The following is a 10,003-nucleotide window of genomic DNA, read 5'->3' as shown; positions in this document are numbered from 1 at the left end:
TAAAATCCTATCTATATAATCGACAACAAGCTGTGAATATTAATTAAATAGTTAGCGGAATTGAACTAAGTGAGTGTGGGGTTCCACAGGGCTCTGGTCTTGGGCCACTACTCTACGCTCTTTACGTGCTCAGTCTTAGGAGTGCTGGCTTGACTGGTCGATATTTTACGTTTGCGGATGACACAGCTATGTTGTACAGTGATAGTGATCTTGAGAGCCTGGAGCGTGTTGTTAACACAGATCTTGAAAAATATTCCAAATGGTTACTGTGCAATAAATTAAAAATTAATATTCTTAAAACTAATTATCTATTTTTTAAACAAAAAAACAAAGTTTCTAGAAATCCGGTAGTAAAAATAAACAATATTTTAATTGAAAAAGTGTCACACATTAAATATTTAGGACTAATCATAGATGATAACTTGAACTGGAAAGAGCACTTAATGCATGTAACTAATAAAATTATACCAATGCTAGGAGCTATATACAGGGTTAGAGACTATTTAACGTTTAAAAGCAAGATGTAGATACAATTCCTTTTTCTTGTCGCATTTTAGATACCTTCTCCCTTTGTGGGGCTCTTGTGGTCAGGTGGATTTTAATAAAATGCAGGTATTGCAAAATAAAATATTAAAGGGATTATTTAAAATTGATTGGCGTACAAGCACTGTGGACCTACATAGGTGGTTGGATATGTTAATGCTGACAGAGTTACTTATATTTGAACAGGGCAAATATATGTTTAAAGTAACTAATAACATCCAAAGGACTAATGTGAGAATGGTCTCTACTGAAAATATTCACGATCATTATACCAGGGCTCAACGTGACATCTTTTGGGACAATAATATCAGGACTAATGTAGGTTTACGTAATCCAGTTTATTAGGCTATAATAGTATATAATAGTCTTATAATAGTCTTCCAGTAGTCATTAAGAACAACACTTTTAAGTCATATATTAGAATAGTTTTTTTTTTCGTTTTGCTTGGTTGCTATAAATATACTTAAAGAAAAATATCTAAAATTACACTTATTGTAGGTATTTAATTGGATTTAATTAGATTTATAAGTGATGTAATTGACATCGTCAGGGATTTTGATTTGTTTTATTTTCTTTTTTTTTTAAAGGTTTATAGTATATTTAATATATCTGTATATATGGTTAAAGTTGTTGTACACTCTGAACGTTACATATCCTTGGTACCAGTGCATTGGCACTGTTTTAAAGATTTTGGTTTTGTAAAGATATGATTGTAATATGTTTGAAAATAAAGAAATTTGTAAAAAAAAAAGTTGACCGAGAGATCGCTTAGTTTCTAGGCGATATACCATCTGGAAAAGATGTACTGTTTGGAAAACCAGTTCTGCAAGCTTTAGCTGATCAGTACGAAAAATTTTTCATTTTAGGCATAGACAAGTCTGATAAAGACGAGTTTGAAAGGAATTATCCTCCACCACGAAATATTCCTTTTTTACGAAATATACGAGCCCCAACTTTAAATCCCGAACTGGAATCTTCTATTCCAGATTATTCCAAGAAATCAGATAAATATCTGGCTGATATGCAAACTTATCTTGGCTCTGGACTCACAGCTTTAAGTGGGCTCATTGGTAAGATATTGACACCCCGATCGGCGATATCTGATGTTAAAACCGATATTTTGCCTCATATTGTATCCGCTGGAAAGTTGTTTTGTGGTGTTATTCACATGTTGACCACAAACAGAAAATATGGCATCGAAGGACATTTAAATTCTACCGTTAAGAAACTCGCCAAAGAAAGTAGTCCAGATGAATTTTTATGTGGAAAATTATTTGGCGATCAATACAAGGAAGTAAAAGGACAGACACAGGAAGAGATATGAAGAAGTTTTCATCCGCAATGAAAAAATCTAATCTCCTTCCGGGATACAATAATTCTCAACAAGGCTCTTCGGTTGCAGGCCCCTCAAAAGTTCAGCGAGGATTTCAAAGATCAAAAATAAAAGGGAGGCAACATCAGAGCAGGGACAGAATGATCATTAACATCGGAGAAGGTAGAGAGACGGGGGGTAAAATATTATCCGAACCACAATTACCCGAAGTAGTGGTGAGTACCCACATTTATGGTGGTAGACTCAAAAGTTTTTTGGAACATTTGGTGTAAATTTACAAAGGATAAACTTCTTTTGTCTTGGGTAGAAGGATAAAATTTTATAAAAGTTCAGTACAAACTAGAGTATCTGGCACTAAGGGGTCAAAATTTGATGTACAAAATTATGTTTCTGCCATTTTTGTTCTGTGTCATAAATGAGTAATTGCAGAGTGTGCTCCGGTTAAAAATCAATTTATATCTCCCTTTTTCTTGGTTCAAAAGGCAAATAAGTCCCACCGATTCATACTAAATCTTAAGACATTAAATAAATTGCTCCACATTTTAAGTTAGACAATTATAAAACCGTGAAGAACTTATTTTAAAAAAATGTTTATATGGCAACACTTGACTTAAAAAAAAGGAAGTAAAATGCAATTTTAATATTATTTTCTGTACGCTGCAACCTATAGGTTTTATCATTAATACTGAGAAATCCCAATTGAAACCTTCACAATCTTGTCAATAACTCGGGTTTATTTATAACAGTGCTGATATGACTATGCATCTTCCACTGCCTAAAAAACAGTCAATTTTGCAAGTTCCAAACCATTTTTTGACTTTACAATTATATACAATTCGAGAATTAGCAAAAAATATTGGGATCTTAATATCTGCGTGCCCAGCAGTAAAATACGGTTGGCTTCATACAAGAATTTTAGAACGTCAAAAGTACCTGTCACGACAAAAATATTTAGGGAATTATTCTAAAGTAATAATTGTTTCTAGATTACTATGCTCCAAATTAAATTGGTGGTTGCTTAACATTGAACATTCTTTTACATCGCTGAATTGTCAGGATTATGAATTCGAGTTATTTTCTGATGCTTCACAAACGGGATGGAGAGCAACATGCTGAAAGGAGGTTACCCGTGGCTTGTGGAGTAAGACTGAACTTCATTATCATATCAATTATTTAGAACTTTTAGCCATTTATTATGGTTTGAAATGTTTCGCGTCTAACGAACGTAATTGTACGATTTTACTGCGGGTAGATAATAAAACAGCTATTGCATATATTAACAAAATGGGTGGCATTATGTACTAAAACTTAAACAAACTAAGTAGAGAAATATGGTCTTGGTGCGAACAACGAAATATTTTGTTGCACGCCTCGTATATGCCTTCTAAAGAAAATTTGATAGCAGATGAGCAATCTCGAATTTTACATCTAGAATCTGAATATATATTACATAAAAGTGCATATTTAGACATCGTTTCATCTTTTGGCAAACCCCATATAGATCTTTTTGCATCGCGAATAAATACAAAATTTAGAATTTACGTTTCCTGGTTCAAAGGTCCGGGAGTAGTAGAGAGTCAGAGTTTTTTTTAACTTTAGAGGAAACACTAATTGACATTTTTTCAAATTTTAATAATATAACGTGTCTGGGTGATTTTAACATTGATATATCTAAATTAAATTACAGTCATGCAACTCAGCTTATTTCTTTGTGTGAAATTTTCGATTTGAAGCAACTTATAACCGAGCATACTCGTATGACCAACAACACTAGTTCAATTATAGATCTTATTTTTACAAATCATGTTGGCATTTTGAAGTCTGGCATAATAAGCTCTACATTTTCTGACCATTTTGGCGTTTTTTTGTGAATTTAATGTCACGGAGTCTATTGTACAACCGCACATTGTATCTTATAGATCCTTAAAAGATATAAACCTAAACAACTTTCAAGAGGATTTGGAGGCTGTTCCATTTCGTTTAATATATGAATTCGAATCCATAAATGATAAGATACATTTTCTAAACAATAACTTACTCAAATTGTTCGACAAGCATGCTCCTATTAAAACTATAGTTGTTCGAAAAAAAAATGATTATCCGTGGCTGACAGATAATATTAAACTATTGCAAACATTAAGAAATAAGGCATTAAAGGATTTTAAAACAACTAAACTGCCAGCTAAATGGAATTATTACAAACAGCTTAGAAACTATACAACAACAGCGATTAGAGCGGAAAAAGGGCTTTTTATAGTGATAAATTTGAGAATTGTACATACAAGGACAAGTGGCGTGAACTAAGAAAAATATTGCCATCAAAGCAGAAGCAATTTCCTAAATCTTTTGTAAATACCAACAATTTTAATTCATATTTTATAGATAGTACAAGAGTGACAAATATTGATAATTGTGATGAGTTAATTAATTTTTATGATCAGAATGCACTACCAACCTTAAATAAGTTTTCTTTTCATCCGACTGATTATAATACTATTTCTGCAATTATATTACGTATTAAGTCTAAAGCATTCGGGGTGGATAATCTTAATATTACGTTAATTCAACTATGCTGTCCTTTTACTATACCCTTTATTTTACATATTGTTAACGAGTGTATTAATAAAAACTACTTTCCCAAATGCTGGAAAGAAGCCTTTGTGTTGCCATTACCGAAAGTGCATAATCCAACAGATTTTAGTCAATTTAGGTCTATCAGTATTTCACCAACGTTTTCAAAAATTCTCGAACGCATTCTAGACTCTCAAATTCGTAGTTTTCTCAATATTAATGATATTTTACCACCTAAGCAATCTGGATTTAGAACAAATTATAGTTGTACTTCGGCTATGGCGGACGTTATTGATGACGTAATTCGGGCTAGGGATGATGGTATGATTTCTGCTCTGGTGTTGTTGGATAATACTAAAGCTTTTGATTTCGTTAGCCACTCAATTTTAAAGTCTTTGTTTCATTATATTGATTTTTTCTGATGCTGCTATTAATTTAATTGCCTCTTATTTAAATAATCGGATCCAACGTGTTAAAATAGATAACGAAATATCTGATTCTTTGGAAGTTGAAAGTGGTGTGCCTCAGGGTAGTATTTTAGGACCCTTGTTTTTTATCATTTACACGTCTAGATTTTATCTTCAATTAAAGCATTGTGCCCATCATTTTTACGCAGACGACACGCAGTTATATTATTCATTTTTACCAGGAGATTTTAAAATGGCTGAGTTTAAAATTAATCAGGATTTACAAACTATTTGTGATGTTTCTTCAAAGCATTTATTAAAATTAAATCCTTCGAAGTAATCTATAATATTCATAGGTAATCGAACTAATGTAAATAATATTTTAAATGGTATAAACATTAAATTGGGGGACGAGAGAATTCCAGTTGTTGACAAATGTAAGAGTTTGGGCCTTATAGTAGATAATAATATTCGTTTTAAACATCACGTGTCTAATATTGTTAAAAAGGCATATCTTGCTTTGAAATTAATTTATTTGCATAGACACTATTTAAGTAAAGATATTAAGAAGCTTTTATATGATTCATTGGTCCTTTCACAATGTAATTACTGTGATGTAGTGTATGGCTGGTGTCTTGATTATGAGGATAGGGGTAGACTGCAAAAGCTCCAAAACTCTTGCATTCGACTAATATTTGGCATTCGCAGGAGAAACCGCATTTCCCATAAACTGCACGAATTTGGATGGCTTAATATGCATAATCGAAGAATTGCTCATTCTTTAACATTTTTTTATAAAATTTTAATATATGGTAGTCCGCCCTATCTCTATCAAAAAATAACATTTAGAAATGATGTACACCATTTAAATTTAAGAAGAAATACTATTCTCATTCCGAGACATAAAACACAGTTATTTAAACGATCATTTTCTTAATATTTTGCTTATCAAATAAATTCTTTAAAATTTGGATCCGGACCGATTATCAATTTCTTGTAATACTTTTCGTAATAGGATGATTGTACATCTAATGAATTAGCAGGGTATATAATTTAAGTTCTTCTTTTTTAACTTTTTGAATGGTTGTTTTTTTGAGTAATTTATTACAATTTCTGGTATTGGGATCATTTTATTTATTTATTTATAGTCTGCAAAAATTTTTCTATTTTTTGTTATTTAACTAGGCTTATTAGGTATAAGATTAAAGAAAAAGCTGTATTTAATCAGTTATTAGTTAAGCGTTACTGTTAATGAGCGTTACTGAAATTACCATTTTTTTTAATGAAGTGTGGGGCCACAATGTTAAAGTCCAGAATCTGCCATGGCAGAATTATGAATTTGTAGGTCTTTTATTTGCGTAAATTTATTGCTAGATTTTGTAAACTTATATTTTTTTTGTTTCTTCTATGCAAATAAAAAATATTTATTATTATTATTATTATTATTATTGTTATTATTATTATTATTATTATTATTATTATTATTATTATTATTATTATTATTATTATTATTATTATTATTATTATTATTATTATTATTATTATTATTATTATTATTATTATTGTTATTATTATCATTATTATTATTATTGTTATTATTATTAGTAACATCAGATGCTTTTACTCTAAAATGGGAAAAATCTTTTTTTTTTCTATGCTTTTCCTCCATTTCCTTTAATAGGAAGGGTTTTAAAGAAGATAATTGAAAATCAGACCATTGGCATTCTAGTTGTGCCATACTGGCCTAATCAATCATGGTTTTCCGTATTTTTACGATTATGTTGTAAAAAACCAGTAATATTTGAACCATCCGCGAAATTACTTCTCTCTCCTTTTAGGAAACCCCACCCATTATGGAAGAACATCCGCCTAGCGGCGTCGAAATTATCAGGGGACCTTTTTAAGAAAATTAATTTGGGTGCCACCATTAATGGTAAATTCTATAAGCAAGTCGCTGAGATAGCGTTTCAGTATTCTACTACATATAAAAAATGGTGGCTGTTTTGTAAAAGACGTAAGCATGATATTTACACCGTAGATGTTGGTAACATAATCTCCTTTTTAAATGAATTGTTGAATTTGAAAAAAATTTGTCATACGCTTAAATAAATACGCGTTAGCGCTTATATTAGATATCTCTACTAGCCATGAATTGTTAATAAAGCGTTTTTTGAAAGGAGTGTTTCGTGACCGCCTGGTTTTTCCTAAATAATAATAATAATAAGACGTTTAGCCACCAATACAAAAAAAGCATAATTACAGAAGGTAATATGATTATATACATGGAATTGAATATTAGAATATTAAACAAAAAGAGCATATAATAAATAGATAGGCATATACTTATGAGGGGAAAAAACAGTAGGGGGAAAAATGGATGAAACAGAATGAAAAAAATTAAAATATTTTTTTTTTTTTTTTTTTTTTTTTAACGGTTAATTTTTGAATAATAAATGTTAATAGAATATTTTACGTTGCATTCAGTTAGTTAGCATGTGCGTAGTATTTTAATAAAGTTTGATTTAAAAGAAGAAGCTTGGTTTTTAATTTAAAAGTTTTTTCAGTGACAGCAAAAATAATTACTTTGAATTTATTAATCAAATTTGGTATGACATAAGAAAAGGATCGCTTAAAGAGTTCTTTGCTATGGCAAGGAATTGTTAAAAGATTTTTACGTCTTATATTAAGATTATGCACATCAGTATGATAGGTAAGCTTTTCAAGTAAGTAAGGCGGAGTTTTTGATTTAAGAATTTTGTAAGAAAAACATAAAATATGTAATATTCGTCTATTGTGCATATTTAGCCAACCTGTTTCTTTTAATTTATAAGAAATATGTTGCCGTCTTCTTATACCAAATATAAGTCTTAAGCAAGAGTTTTGAAGTTTTTGAATTCTGCCTGAGTCGGAGTTATGGAGACATGGTCCATAAATTGTGTCGCAAAAATTTAACGGTGATAGTACTAAAGCATCACAGAGCAGTTTTTTGATACTTAAGCTTAAAAAATGTCTTTGACGATATATTGTTTTTAAGGCAGAATATCCATTTTTTAGTTTAAGCGTAACATGTTCTTTGAATCTACGTTTATAGTCCATTAGTAGTCCAAGATTTTTTGCAGAGTTTTTAAAACTTATTATATTGTTATTAAGGTGTACATTTAAATTATTTAAAATAATAGTTCGATGATTGTCACTACAAAAAAGAATAGCTGCTGATTTAGTGGGGTTAATCTTTAGAAGTAATTTTTGAGTTTCTATATTTAAGGTATTTAAATCCTCATTTATATATTGATTAGCTTGGACAACATTAGTATGATGAAATAAATAAAATAGCTGGGTGTCATCTGCATAGCAATGGTGCTTACAGTGTAAAATTTTTTTAGTAATTTGTGAAGTATAAAGAGTATAAAACAAAGGACCAAGAATGCTACCTTGGGGCACCCCAGAGGTAACATATAGTGCATTTGATTTATTGTTATTAGGCACTACTCTTTGTTTTCGATTAAACAGGAAAGAAGACACCAATGCCAACGCAGACTCAGCAAAACCCATATATTCTAATATAGCCAGCAATATTCTGTGATTTACCAAATCAAAGGCTTTAGAAAAATCTAAGAGAACCAAAACCGTAGCTTTATTTTTATCAAGTTCCTTAAAAATATCATCTGTCACTTTAGATAAAGCGGTTGCACAACTATACACCTTACGAAACCCAGACTGGTATTTAGGAATTAAATTATTTACATTTAAATATTGAACTATTTGATACTCCATAATTTTTTCTAAAATTTTTGATAGTATAGGAAGTACAGATATTGAGCGAACATCATTAAATTCAACAGGATTTTTTATTTTGGGCAAAGGAATAACATTGGCTTCTTTCCATTGATCGGGAAAGCAGTTTTGTTCTAAACATACGTTTATAATATGAGTTAGTGGTTTAATTATGGCAGGACAACAAAGCAAAATCAGGGTAATATTTAATTGATCAACGCCAAATGCTTTAGATTTAATAGATTTTAAGTAATTTATTATTATAACTTGTGTCACCAAATTAAATTTAAATTCAGCCAAATAATTTAACCTATGTTTTTTAAAATACCCAACAAATTCTTCGTCAGGGTTATTATTGTTTTTGTTAATATTAGAAAAAAAAAAATAAGTTTATCTACATCTTGCATAAGAGGAGGAAGTTGTATATTTGATTCATTAGAAATATTTAGTTTATTAAGTTCTTGACATGTTTCTTTGTTATTACATACTCTAAATCTGTGAGCCAGGTATGCCTTTTTTTCCGCCCTAATTGAACTAGTTGCAAGATTTCTGTACTGGCTATAATTTTCCCAATCCTCGCGACTTTTGGTGTTTCTAAATTTACGTAAAGCCGAGTTGCGAAGTCTTTGTATAAATCTAATATTAGGAGTAATCCAGGAGCAATATGGTCTAGTTTTACCCTTTACGTTTTTTATAGGAGCATGTAAGTTAATTAATTCTAATAAAGATTGAGTAAAAAATAAACTTTATTATTTAAATCAGCCATATTGTACATATTATGCCAGGGAATCAATTCAATATCAGACTGAAATAAACAAGTGTTGATATTTTGTAAATTTCTATAAGTGAAATTATAAATTTGAGGCTTAGGTATATCAAAGTTTATATTGCAGTAAATTAGCATATGATCCGATATTTCAATATCCCTTATTCCACAATTCTTCACCGACTCTAAATTTGAGAAAAGTAAATCAATTAAAGATATAGTGGTGTTGGATATTCTGGTAGGGTCAGTTATAAGCTGTTGCAAACCATATAATTCAGTAATTTCGCTTAATGATACCTTAAAATTCAAATTTAAAAAAATTATATTAAAGTCACCCAAAAGTAAAATAGACTCATAGTTAACATAAAAGTCGGTCGTAATATTTTCAATATACGGAGACTTCGGGAACCCTCTATTGTATTAGAGTATCTTAAACATAGGTATCCATTAGAAAATTTATCTTAAAAGGTTAGCAACATTATTAGTATTAGCGTCTGGTCACCGTATTAACACTCTTTCAAAAATAAGAATTGATAATGTAAATCAAAAATCGGATGGTATAGAGATTTATTTTACAGACATTTTAAAAACTTCCAGTTACAGTCGTAA

This window comes from Anthonomus grandis, chromosome 4 (assembly GCF_022605725.1).
Source record: "Anthonomus grandis grandis chromosome 4, icAntGran1.3, whole genome shotgun sequence".
Taxonomy (NCBI): Eukaryota; Metazoa; Arthropoda; class Insecta; order Coleoptera; family Curculionidae; genus Anthonomus; species Anthonomus grandis.
This window is presented reverse-complemented; position numbering follows the sequence as displayed.